At 37.4% G+C, this 14,353-nt stretch overlaps 1 long non-coding RNA gene across 5 annotated transcripts in view; it reads left to right on the top strand.

The window, feature by feature from the left end:
- Nucleotides 1–14,353, top strand: part of LOC146755892 (uncharacterized) — a 152,941-nt gene that overhangs the window by 98,489 nt on the left and 40,099 nt on the right. For 3 of the 5 annotated variants that reach the window (XR_014937811.1, XR_014937809.1, XR_014937810.1), the window contains one exon: nucleotides 11,718–11,859. The exons of the other annotated variants lie outside the window; for them this stretch is intronic. This is a non-coding gene — a long non-coding RNA (uncharacterized LOC146755892). The remainder of the gene's footprint in view (nucleotides 1–11,717; nucleotides 11,860–14,353) is intronic. 5 annotated transcript variants of the gene reach the window in all.

Here is a 14,353-nt window from a genome sequence, read left to right as displayed (position 1 = left end):
AAACTGGGGGGAAAAGAAAAGCAAAACAAAAGCAGCTGCAGCTTTGCTGTGTGTTGTTAGTTTAAGAATGTTAGAATGCCTCATCTCTAGTAGGATAGTGAAGCATTTCTCTTCACATTCCACATTGTTTGTTGCTGGATAATACTGCAGTTCCAGTGCTCCGTTAGTTGAAAAGAGAATACCAGACCACTTGGTTTTATCTGCAGCCTTGAACTGTTGAGCAAGCGTTGTGGTCACTCAGTAACAGAACGTAGCATAAATCTTTGTGCTGTTTGTCCTTGTATAATCTGGAGGCAGAGCCTGGCTGGAGAAGATTTGACAGTACAGTAAATGAGAAGTATAAAAAGTAAGCTTATTTGCTTGGCTTTTGTATATGAGAGATCAAACTGGATTATTTAATGGTGTTTTCTGACCTAAGCGATTGTGAACAAGTCCTTAAAATGTTATTATAAGTGGATTCTACTCTGTAGTGCAGGGACGTTATGCTATGAAGGCATGACCTGGAAATGAACTCAGACTTAATCCTTGAGGTTAATTTTGCTTTGTAACTGACATCAAATACACTGCTGCCCCCAGCTGTACCCCAACACACATACAAGTAGTTGAGTTTATCTTAAACTACAAACCAGGTTACAAGAAACTGTGAATTAGGGAGATTTTAAAATATTTGGTATATCTTCATTTAAAATGCTTAAATATGTGAGAGCTGCTCTGAATGTAATGCCTTCTGTGTTCTGATGTTGGCCCATGGCATCAGAGACAGATGTATGGGAGTAAGTTTGGAACCTTTCTGACCATGCAGATTTATACAAGCAGGGCATGCAGGTTCTTTTTCACTGCCAGTGACAGTGCATAAGTAATAGTGGTGACTGTGCTGAAAATTAGTGGTCTGTGGCTGAGAATTTGCTCTATCAGTAGTTATTGTGGTCTATGGATCTGCTGTAGTTTCCATGTAAATAAAGAGGAGGCGTTCCTTGGGAAGTGACCTGCAGGGAGGAGAGAGAAAAATAGTCTTTTCTATATTTAAGTTTACTGTGCTTATGGCTGCTGAATGGTTTGTCAGTTGAAGTGTCTCTCACTATTAGATGTTTGATCTTGCGCTGAAATGTGCTTGTACGTCACTCTGATCCTTTACATTATTTCTTGTATTCATCTGTGAGAACTCATTGGTGTGAAATGAGGGTTTGCTGCAGCTATTTAAGCTACCCAGACATGATTCTGTTTTTGTTTGTTTGTTTCAAGCACTGACAGGATAAAAGCTAGTTTTTAATTTGGCTTTAAGTTGCCATAAAGCCTTAAAATAAAAATTAATGTCACATACATTCCTCTATATGACTCTATATGGCATATTGAACTCCCTGGATCCATCTTGAATCTTATACTGCTCCTTCTGTGTTTGTCTATAGGACAATTCTAAGTGGTTTTTCAAATTGTACCAGCCTGCCTTTTTAATATCCCCTATGAAAGGGACATAAATTAAAACCACAACGTACTCAGCTGTTTAGTGCTGCCAAGTTTTCAGTTATTTGACTAAACAGCATTGAGTTGTTGGTTTCCTCAGTACTGAATTTTATAAGGAATAATTTTTCAAATAGAGGAGAGTTTTTGAAGCAGGTTCCTAAGTTGCTGATAATTTCATTATCGAGAAAGTCACGTTTTACTGAATACAGTTGCTGTAATTTTGAGAAGTATGTTTCATTTTCATTATAATGTTGTCAGCTACATTGCAGCACTGCTGTGTGAGGCTTTATGGGAAAGCAGTAACTTGACCAGGGCACTATTGGAGAAGCAAAATGTAGAGCCTGTTTATATTATCTGTTTGTCAGAGATAGTTGCTTCTCTGACAGTTCAGGTCCTGCGTTCTGCAGGTTCTTAGTGTAAAATTAGTACTAGGGATGCCATCAGATAGCACAGTGTAATGGCAGCCAGGCTCCAGCAGCCATTTTGAATGGATGGTCTTTTGTTCTGGCTTGGCTCAGATAACCACCTCAGGCTTTGTGGATAAGTTAGTGTGTGCAGATATACCCTAACTGTAGAGAAGTTTTCAGCATTATTTAATTGAGGTAGGCAGAATAGTTCTGGCATGCATTAAACTGGGTAGATATTGTGCTAACTGCGGCTCTGAGGCTGACTGGTTTTCTTGGGTAATCTTGTGTCATGTAATTTAATTAAAAAGGAAGTAAAACATTTTCTTAAGTTTCTTATTCAGATAAATACCACAATGCAGATTTATTTTCCATTGTTTTGAACAGGAATCCTAAGATGAAGTATAGTTGATGACTATTAATGATCTTGTGATCCTGCACTGTTTTATTTTGCCTGCAAACTGCCACACTTATAGCTTTCTTTATAGAAAACACAGGCTGGTAAATTCATTAAATTTGCTTAACAGATGGAATATCTTTAAAAAGTTAAACAAACCTTAAGCCAGACAGCTCGTATCTTTCCATTAGTCAAAATGCACCCTTTAAGTACTGCTGTGAAACGTGGAGTTGAATTCTAAGAGTAGTTACTCTGATTCCATGTTGAATTTGAACACAAACTAATGAGAGTTGTTAATTTTGTGAGGAGTTTCATCTAGATTAGTCTTTAACTTGAACTCCCACTTCCATATTCCCTAAGACAACAGAACGATAATTTGCTGTATAAACAATAACAGTAGGGACTGAGTCTCTCTGGATACCCCCATCTGGCAGAGGAAATCTGGCTGTTAGCATATCAAAAGACTTGGCAAATTTCTTCAGTTTATATATAGACTTGACTTAGTAGATCTTTCTAAAACTTTCCATTATTAATAAAATTAAGAACTTTATGACTTTTATTGTAGGCAGTATTTTTATATTTATTTTTATCATTGAGAAGAATGTATCTAGCCTCTGTTTCTTTATGAACGGAGTATTCAGTTTCTTAAGAAAACTTCCATTTCTCCAAATATGAAGTCACTGCTTTCTCTGTGAAGGCAAATGCCCTTCTTAGACTGGATATTGGGGTCTCTTATGGAGTTTTTTGGTGGTGGTGTTGTTTGCTTTTTCACATTGTTGTGTGTTGTGCGAGTATGTTATGAGGAGTAAAAAAACCAAAACAAAACAGAGAAAACATTATAGGGGAAGCCCTGGTCCATAGCATTTTGTTTTAGAGTAATTATTGAGATGGATGATAGAGGCTTTTCCAACCCAGATGATTCTGTGATTCCATGAAAAGTCTCCAGTAGCCTTAAGTGCAAATTTCAGAGGTGTTCTGCAGATAATGATCTCAAAAACTGTGATGACTTTGGCTTGTCCTTCATGAGTTGACCAAAGTTCTCTAAACTCTTAGAAGTGCAGCAAGTGCTGTCATCTTCTTTAGCTGGGATGAGGTAGTACAAATCTCAGTACTTCCTTTTCTTCTCAGTGCCAGTCATTAGTGCTTTCTTGCTGGGACTCTGTAACACAGGTATATTTCTCATGCTGCCTTGCTGGTTAAACAAGAACACGCTGTGGTCCTGAGTTTCCTGGGACCCATTTGGGACACTGTATCATGGTTACGACAGTGACTCACGTAATTTGTACCAGCCTATATTTAGATGTGAAAAATCTCATTGGCTTCAGCACATAACTTGCTTAGCACCTTTGTCAGAGCCTGCCTCTAGTCTGAGCCACAAAGGAGCTGCCTCTTTTGTTCAAGCATTTTTCCTTGTAGGTTTTGAATTTCTCTTCGACTCATTCACTGCAGGCATATCTTTGTTGGAAATTCATCCCTTTATTTCTTTTGGGACTGTTCTGTTTAACTTTGTAAGCCAAGGAGTTCCAGCTGTGTCATGATAGTTTTGTAAACAGCTATTGCTTGGTATTAACGTGGTTTTCAGGTGGAAGAATGCTATTAACCCCTGCATTTTTCTCCTCGTGCCAAATTTCCTCCGTCTCCCTTTTATTTTTTAATTTCTGAGAAGGTGATGTGCACCTCTCTGTGTGAAATAGGCACCATTAGTAATCAGAACTCGATAGAACACAGCATTTGTCAGAAATCCCATTGCTTCCAAACTGGTGGTGTAAATGGATGCATTTTACATGAATACGATGATTTTAAAAGCTGTATCAGAGAAACTGGAATTATTTCCTCCCAGTAAATTGATCCTTAAATCCTTAAGAACTTCACAATTATTTCACTAATTGTCGTGTTTCTGTTATTAAATTGAAAAATGCCATTAGATTGCCAGGTATGTGTTGCATTGCTGTAACTGGAATACATCAGACTGTTTTGAATCAAAAGCATTTTTGGGAAATAAATCAAAGTATTTTCCTACTTCTGTTAGTTAGCATCATAAAGGAGGGTGAGAAAATGGGAGAATATCTGCACTGCTTATCCTCAGTGCTCCCAAAAGCCAGTATTGATTAAAAAATAATAGTAATAGTTAAAAGATAACAGTGTTTAAAAAGAGATTATAAGCCTTGTCAAAGAAATAAATCCAAGTCAAGCAGACTAAGTTGCATGACCAGCATGCATAACATAAACTATTAGAAAATGAATTTACTGTGGGAACTTTATTTTTCTTCCTTAGCAGATCACAAAAAAATCGATGCTTAATTTGACAATTGTTGTCCTTTTTGTAGGACCTGATATTGTTCAACTTTACATTAGTATATGTTGGAAGTTCTGTATCAGGGCTTGTGGTGGGGAATTGGTTAGTTGCTTTTTTATTCCTTGCTTTCCTGTCGCTGTTTCTCACACTGAACCCAGTAAAACAGAGAGGTGCTGCTTTGTTTTCCTAATGGTACTGTTTGGAGACACAATTGTCATTTGTGTGGATTACAGAATTTGCAGATTAAGATGTGTTCAAACTATAGTCAGAGGTGCTCAGTGCGTTTTATAGGCTTGTTGATGAACTGAGAGGGAGAAGTATTTATAAATTAAGCTCGTCTGAAATGGCTTGGCATATTCTTTTATATTTACACATTTAATTTATGTTTATGCACTTTCAGTTCCTGATTTATATGTACAGCTTTGGATTTATCCCTCAGGCCACTCTGTTCTGGTTTGGTTTATAAATCTTGGGATATGCTGTATGTTAAACTAAGAGGTACCCAGATACTCAATACCCAAATCAGTGATTAGAACTTGGTGCTGATTGCTCCTAAACCAAGTCAGGACTGTTTTGTCTGCAACGTGCATCTCTCCACGATGCCTGAGAAATAAATTGCTCCAAATTCTTCAATACTGGGTATTCTTTCCATAGAAGCAACTTAGTTCACACCAGACCAGTGTTTGAATGAGTGTTTCAGGAAAGAAACTATGTTAAAGGAATTTAATATGACATCTGCAAAGCTTTATTTAGTTGGTTTAACATGTTTAGAAAGTCTCTTATATTTGTATTTTATTATTTTGCACATAATGGAATGTTCTTCCTGACGTGGACTTAAAAGCAGGAAGCATTTCAGCCACCTTTAAGAAGCAGCCATCTCAATTCTATAATACGTAGAAATGCTACAAAGCACTTGAGATAAGAGGTGCTGTTTACAGTTCGTTTTCAAGCAACCTAGTGTTAGAATATTATAGTGACTCAGAAGCACGCTGTGTGTCACCATACAGATGGATGCTTTACCTTTTGTGACTTTACACCTTCCTCTCATTACTTATTGTTATGTGGAAACTCCAGGGTCTCACTTTGCCCTGGGGAGAAGCTATAGGAGAGGAGGTGTGTATTCTTCAGTTACACAGGATGTATAAGCATCAGTGTAGCATTGGTCTTTTACTCAGCACAGCCATCTTCTGGTTTTTTTTACAGATATTGCTGTAGAAACTTCAATAGCTTTGTATGTACAGATGACCGTGAGGGGCTTGGAAACTAATTTATGTGTGTGTGGGAGGGAGATGAGTCTATAGATGACTCTATAACAAACAAGACCTTCCTTTTTACCCAGTGTCTTTCACCAAATGACCAGATTCAGCTGCCATTACAGCATGCAAATAAACCTGTATGTGAACCTGTTGCATGGAGAAAGGAAGCTGTCTAGCAGATGAATTCCATCTAGTTCTGTAAAAGAGACAGAAATGGATGCTTAGTCCATGACCCTTTTTTTTGTTTTTTCTTTTTCCCATTTTGCTTTTTCCTTTTTTTATTTGAGACTATTTTTCTCAGTAAGTAAACGAATGTTTGAAGCACTCTAACAGATGTTTTCTTATTTTACTCAGGTGGGTTATTTATGATGCATTAGTCTTTTATGTCATTTAATTTTGGCAGCTACATTCTGGACTAATTAGTACACTAGAGGGATCTCTAAATAGGAAGTGTGCGGGCAAGCAGTGGTTAAGTATCTGATGCCATATTGCAGAGTCCATCATGACTGAAGTGTCGGGCTGTGGCACACTTACTGTCACTGCATGTGGCATAATTGTGTTTTTGAAGCACTGCACTGTTACTGCTCTGCAATTTTTCATTGTTTGACTTTATAAAGGAAGCACAAAAGACCTCTTAAGCTGTGGTGAATTACAATTTGGAATAATTTACCCTATCTTGACTGAGTTACTTGCATAATCTATTGTGCCTATGTTTTGCCTGAAATGACTGGAGGCGTGTAAGCAAATGTATGTTCATACACATGTGTGCATGCATTTAATGCACAACTGAGATTCTGACTTCTTCTCTAACAGCTGAAATTACATTTTCCATGATGTAAAAAGTAAGAAGTATAGAAGTAAGGATTGTGCAAAGAAATGTCAAATTCATGCTATTGGGAATGCAGTGAACTTGGGTGACCACCAGCCCATGGTGGGAGGTTGGAAGGAGATGATCTTTAAGGTCCTTTTCCAGCCTGAGCCATTTTGTGACCTGCAGTGTGTGGTCAACATGTGTTAACTGGCTGAGTGCTCACACAGGAGATAACTGGGTATTGTTCACGACAGAACTGGGTGCTGCTGCATGAATGAATAGCATGTTTTTCTGTTACTGTGTGACCGTGCATGAACTAGTTTGGCATCCATGCAGAAATCTGTTGGACACTCATGTGTGAATTGGGCTGCGATTGAACACTCATGCATGAACTAATGGGGTCTTCATGTAGGAACTTTTGGGAAACTCAAACATAAACTGCATGGGCATTTGAATATCAGTTAATTAGATTCTCATGCATGATTGGTCTCCTTCATTATTTCTCCCTTTGTTTTATACACCTGCTAAATCATTTCCCACTTTCACAATTAATACTTAATTATCTGACTACTAAAGAGGACACTGTAAGCTACACTAAGTGTGGAAAAAGTCTTCTAACTAGTTCTGCAAATGGCAGGAATAAAGGCAGCTTGTGTGGCTGTTGCCTTGATGGGAAGACTTAAAGCAATTTATTCCTATATAAACATGCTATGCCACCTATGTGTTTCATTTATGGTGAGTTTTCTTTCATTCATCTTCGAATATATATACATATGCAGAAAGCAAAAGCTATTCCTCAGTTACTTGTAACTATGAAAACTGAAATAAATATTGTGCAAGTCTTTTCTAATGGCAGTATTGTAAGAATGAATAAATAAATCCAATTGCATTCGGAGAGCAATGATAATTTTTCCAGTTACTTTAGCAACTAGAAATGTAGATTTTACCTTATGAAACTGCATACACTTCCCTAAACCTTACTAATGCTTTAGTAAGATTATTTCACAGCTGAGAATCTGTTTTCCCAATGTAAGTGATGTGAGAGGTGCAGCAAATAATGGTTGTAAATAAGAGTGAGTTCCTCAAGGAACTCTGGGATGTCTGTTTGGGGGTTTGTCTCTATGTTTTTTGGGGTTTTTTTTTTGAGCACCTGTGTATACATAATAATGGTAGGAGCTGATTTTTACTTTACATGTGGCTGAATCTTAGTGAGAGAGAGAAAATAGGATTGTGAGTGTGCTTCAGCAGGTGGAGGCTTCCTGCTGCTGGGAGCATGGGGCTCTATGGCCGCTGCCAAGGACTGAGCTGACAGCTTCACTGCAGCCCATTGTGGCCTTGTCTCCCCAGGCACCTGAAGTTTCCATGAAGAATAGAAAGAAGTGCACATTTTCAGGCAAATTATTTCTCATACTTGGGGATTTAGTGTGGGTGAGACTGTTTCTCTTTTCCAGTCCTTTTCTGACAATTAACTCACTCATAATTATTTATAGAAGCATATCAAATTACCTTGACAGAGTATGAATAAGTGATACGGGTAAAAATCCGTAACAAAAAATAGTGCTACTTTTGAGAATATAAATTCTTATGTGACATTAAACAAATAATATTTCTCTATTTTGTAAACCAAGTTTCACTTAATTGCAAATGAGGTTTTTTTTCTAGAAGGCTTAAAAATGCAGCTGGGAGGGAGAAATGACTGCAAGGTGTCAGAATAGTTGAGTTTTGCCTTAAAAACCACAGTGCAGTCCACTTAACTCTTGTCACTTTCAGAGAATCTTTTAGCCTAGTTGCATAAGGAGTGCATGAAAAAATGTGGTACCAGTTCTTTTGGAGTATTCATTATTTATGAAATGCGGAGAAAATGGTTAGAAATTATTGTTTCAGGGGATTTCCTGTAGCTATTCTGTTTTGTTGAAAGGGTTTTTTTTTGTACTTGCTTAATTCAAAGATAAAAAGCAGAAGTTCTTTTTATTCTGACCTACATTTTAAAATAAGTTACTGCAATCCTTTTTATATATAAATGTGTGTATACATACACACACACACACACATCTGTATAAGAAAAGTTTATTGGTTGAAAATATCTCATGTTTGTTTAATGTTAGCTTAAGATACGTGCTTCAAACTTTTTCTTTGCTTTGGCAATGTTTTCTTATTTCAGCTTTATTGTTGCAGCCATGCACATGAAGTGTGTTGCAGCTGTTAATTCTGTAAATGGGCTGTTTGAGATACAATCCGTATGGTGTTGTAGTTTGGGTTACATTTATAGTTGTCTTTTTTGATCGCTGAAGTGATCGCTGTGACTGTGCCAAACATTTAAGAAGGTATAAATAGAGTCCAGGTTGAAAACAGAAGGCAAGCTTATAAAAAAAGTTATTTTATACTCATTTATAGATTCAGTGAAGTATAGAGCAAAGCCTTGCTGGGATCCCTTTCTTTTTTTAAATGGTCTGAGCTATAAATCATAAACTGCAGTATTACAAAATCATTAGATAATTATTTTAAATGGGGAGAGGAGGAGAGGTGGGAGGTGGTCTTTGTGTTTGTTATGACTCATTTTACTTTCTAAGATTATTTCTGGACTCTTTCCCCTCCTCGTCCCGAACTCCAAGAATTTATATTGAATTTATATTCCTGGCATGGATGACTTGTTGTTTTTTAAGAGTAGATGCTTTTCTTTTTTTGTTCTCCCCCACCCCATTTGAAGATTAAGGTTATTAATATTTCTATGACTGGGAAAAATCAATCTTGAACTTCAGAGATGACAGATGCTTTATGCTGGTGTTTGAACTATTGGAAATGTGTATAATGGTGACAGAGGTGTTCATATCCAGAAGGATGAGAAGAAAAGAGTAATGCTTTTCCTAAGGGAAGAGTTTCGCGTTGGAGGCCCTGCTGCAGTACTTTGCCCTGCGCTGCATTAACAGTGAACCTTTGCTCTTGCTCTGCGTTTTCCATCCAACTAATTTAAGAAGGAAAAAGAAAAGTTTCCTCATCTGTACTAAATGGGATCCTTTCCTTTCTTATTTTAACTAAGAATGAAATAGGTAGTGGATAATCTCCAGAAGGTAAATGCAGTTTTTCCTTCATGTTTCTGAAACCAAAGTTGTGATTTGCAGATAACCATTTTGCTTGGTTTTGTTGGGAACAGCAAAGAAAGTTCCTCACTGTGTTTCCTTCACCAGGATATTAAGAATATTTAGTATTTGAATATTCAGTCTATACAGCAGATTGAAAACGATCCTGCTTGCCTGTGAAATAATCTGTTCCTATACTGTGTGTCCTCAGTGTTGCAATAAATGGTGACAGGATGATTGGTTTTCTCATTCTACATTATTCTTTTTATTATTTTTTTTTTTTTTGGCTGTGAATAATATGATCTCAAATGAGATCCTGAGTCAGCTGGATCTTTTAAGTGGATTTAAATAGACCTTCTCCTTAGAGAACTCCCTAAAGAAAGTTAAAAGCCTTTTATGTTTTTCAAATGACAGGTTCTATTAGAACTAAAATTAGAATGCTTTATTTTTTGAACCAAAGACTCGGAGTAAAATAAGTCATAAATAAAAGTATTTTCTTCTGCTGTCCTTAGTGGCAGGTCCTTGCTTTCAGACTTGGTTTCAGTTGGTGGCTTTCTAACACATAGCAAACTGTGTCTTGCTCCCTGTAAAGTTCTGTTTCTCTCCTCCTCACCACATTTTTCTCTGTCTGAATGGCACCCTGCTGTCCCCTTGTGCCTCCTCATCCTGAGCTTGGGGAACCTTTTCCATACTGTGTGAAGTACCCAAAGGAGGGAGCGCTATTTCCACTATTGTAAGGGGTTTCCCCCTAACCTTGTGGCTTTTTCAAATAGCATAAATTGTCGTACCAATCTAACATACAGTGAAATTAAAATATTTATGACATGTTAAATAAGTTATCCTTGTTTTATTAGCTCACAGGAGGTTCTGTTGTGTTCTAGATGATGAAGTTGTAATTGGCAAGGTTTCCTGTTTTGATGTGGATAGAACTCACTAAATCTTCCCAGCTCTGGTTCACTGCAGTAAAGGATTTTTTCTTTTTGAAGTAACGATTACCTTGGATACATCATTTTCCTCTTCATTTCTATCATCTGCTCAACTTCAACTTTTGTTTAAGAATGCTTTCCTTACTCTGCTTTAAGAATGTGGGATCATTTTTAACTCTTAAACCTTTTCTACAAAATACTCCTGTATTTTCTGTGGCAGATTTATGTATTTTGCCAATGCTGGACTTCTCCATTGGGATGAAAATAGATCCCAAGTTCCCAAGTACAGGAAAAAAGAATTTGCTGTTGGTTTATATATCTGTTGGAGTTATGATGTATTCTCAGGATTATTCCCTGTGAATTTTTGCTGCAGTCATTCAGCAGAACTCACTGAGATACTGGTACAGTAGGTTGTAAACTTTGAAGGCTTAATCTTGTCTTCTGGAAATGTTTATGATGCAATATAGGAATATTCAGATAAAAGTCTTGTCGTTGGTGCATCCCGGTAAGTTGACAGAAGAATCCTTTCTGTTGCAAATGGTAACGGCTTAGTGCTGGATCTGATCTGTGACCATAAAAGTCATGCTCTTAGATCACTGATAGGAAAAACAGATGTTAGACCCTCCCGATCAGTTTGCCATCTGTTGCTGCACAGCAGCGGGGGATGAGGGAGAGAAATGTGAGCATCAGCCCTGAGCAGGCAGGGTGCAGCAGGAGCACAGGAGGTGCTGCAGTGCTGAGGTTGTGTGCAGCTGCTGGGGAGGCCATGGGGAGCAGGTAGAAACATCCTGAAGGAAATGGGGCTATGGAGAGCCTGTGCTGGAGCAGAGTTTCTATCTGATGAACTGCAGCACGTGGGCAGGACCCGTGCTGGAACTGGAGGATGGTGGAAAGAGCAGCGGAGGAGCTGTTGTGGAGTGACCACAGCTCATGTTCTCCATCCCTTCTGCATGGCTTGGTCAGAGGAGTCAGAAGTGAAGGAGTGAATCTGAACCTAGAAAAAGATGAGAGGGAGGTGGAGGTGTTTTAAATCAATTTGCATTTCTTACTTTCTAAGTCTGTTTTAATTTCTCCCCTGGTCTTATTAAGGAGGGAAGTGAGTGACTGGGAAGTGCCGGGCTGCTGGCCAGAGTTAACCCACCACTGTGTGCTATTGAAGTAGTGAAGCCATGAACAGGAGAAGATACAGAAAACTGTAATCAGACTCTGTTGCTCATATATATCTGTCAAGGTATGTCCTTTTCTTTCAGAAGAAAAGAAGTTTTGCTAACCAGTACTTTTGTTTTCTTTTAAGACTTCTCTTTTTAAGTGGTGCAGGTGCTGAATTACTTGGTAAATCTCTAAAGATGTGTACGTTTATAGACACACACACATGCACACATATAGATACGTATGTGTATATACTTGTTTTAGTCCTATCCAATATAAATAAATCAGAAGTTGATCCCAAGTTATCTGTAGACTCTGAATGATCTTTGTTTTCTTCCAGCGGTTCTTTTTTGCTCATTGAGATATTAGTTAACATCACTGCAGGCAACAGGGTATACTTCACCATGGAGGCTTCACAGACAATCATTTGTTTCAGGTAGTTCAGATTCAAAGTGGAGCACAAATGATCAATGTTTCAAGCTCTTCTTTATCATTAAAGTCATTTATACTTTAGAAGGAAAGTTTTCGCTCAGTAATTACTAATTTATTGCAAGGAGTCAATGTACTGGACTATTGATAACACATCTACTGCCTCTTGTAGCTCTGGAATTAGCAGAAAAATCTCAATATAAGCTTTTCACAGAAAGCTTGGTATTCTTCTCTCCTTCCCCTCTTCACTCAGTCTTACTTATTGTAGAGTTCATACACAAAGAACCCACAGAACTATGTGTGTGTCAGTCTTTCCAGTTAGATCAGTTGGACAGATGGCTACCTGGATTTTCTACCTGCAGTGAAGACTCTCTTTGTCTGAAGCTTTGTTTAGCAAATAGAAAAATAAAACAAAAGTAGTAGTACAGTAAAGCAGCAGTTATATGTTCCCAGAAATTGTGTTATGCAACATATAAGCATTCCAGGATTTCTTTATGGAAGGGCATGAGATTGGTTGTAAGACATAATTATTAAGATGAGAAATAATTTTCTGTCTATTGATGAGTACTATTTTCTAAATACAGTATTTAATCAAAAGTCTTGCTGAAATGAGGCAGTAAAAATTAGATTTGTTGTGATGAAAGTTTACAGAATGTACAGCTTACATAGATTTATGATATAAATGTATAGGCATATAATTATGCCTTATCTTCTAACTCTAGTGATTCTGATTAGAATGTTTTTAATTACAGTTCTTACTAATTATTTATTACCTGACACAAATTATGGGCTCATGTGACTGAGTTATTGTGGGGGGAATTGCACACTGTTGTAGTTAATGCATATTATTATTTGTGTTAATTGTGAAATTTATTTGCAATTATTTTATCCTAAACAGAGATACACTGAAATGGGAAATACTCTGCTTTTATGTTCTAATAGACCACGTTTAGGGCCCAGCTGAGCTAATGTGTTTCAAACTTACATTCTGTAGAGCGAGTGAGATAGCAGGGTAAGTATGAAAAATAGCTTTCCAAGAAAGATGTAGAAAATGAGGAATATATTGATACATTGAGCGTATTAGGTCCTAGTAATTTTACTTGATAAATATGCAGTTTAACAATGAAGTTCTATTTACATATATATGTTTGTCTACCTAGTAATGAAAACTTAATCTCAGTGATTCATTCCATGTGCAAAGTTCTTAAAAATGATCTTTATTTTTGTACCTTTCATCAAAAATTTTTCTATAGAGGAAGATATTTTTCTGTGTTCTCTATACTATATTTTTCCCTTTCAACCCTGTTGTTAACTCCACTGTTTTAGTGAGTGTTCAAATACTTAAGGTAGTAATTTGCTGTGCAAATGTATCATCTGACTCACATTGAGTTGGTTCCTGGTGTTTGTTCCCTTTGCTTCATGTACGCTTGCAAGTCAGATACAATTCAGCCAGACTGCCCCTCTGCTGCTGCCTGTCGCACGGCAACAAAATATGATGGGATATTGGTGGGAAGGTTCAGCCTCTATTGTCATCCCACCAACATCTGCCTCTGATATTGTAGGCCAGCATCATAAAACAGGAGGCTGTTTGGAGCAGCCTTCATATTTTCTGAACTGTAATGAACTAAATCATGCTAAACAAAATAGAGAAATTAAGTGATGTTGAAACTGAACCAGTTTCAAATTGCTGGAGAGCACTGGAAAAGGAGAAGGAATAATAGTATGTATTTTCTGCACAGCTTCAGCATCAGCAGCTACTCTAGTTTGTGAATTAACTTTGTATTCAATATTTTGTCATGTACATTAGGTGTTACAGTGCATGAAATGAATACATAGTCACATACCAGTAGTTGCAGCTCCAAGTAATGATCGACAATAGTGCCTCTAGCTAGCTAACACTTTTTCCTATGAAATATTTTCTGCATGACCACATCACATGGCAGCAGGCAGCAATGGAATTTATGAACTAGCTGGAGCTATCAGGGCTAGTGAGAAAGCAATACGGAAAGATGCATGCTAAAATCTACAAAGAGAAGGGAAAGAGAAAAGGGAGGAAGTAAGCGAAGGAAAAATAGCTATCCTGGAAAAGCTGTCACTATTTCACTTAGTTATTTTTAAACCCAGCAGCCTTACATCAGTATAAATTG

This window comes from Coturnix japonica, chromosome 29, assembly GCF_054131305.1.
Source record: "Coturnix japonica strain WE chromosome 29, WE-NBRP24, whole genome shotgun sequence".
Taxonomy (NCBI): domain Eukaryota; kingdom Metazoa; phylum Chordata; class Aves; order Galliformes; family Phasianidae; genus Coturnix; species Coturnix japonica.
The sequence above is the reverse complement of the archived record's forward strand: the minus strand, read 5'-3'. Positions and strand labels throughout refer to the sequence as shown.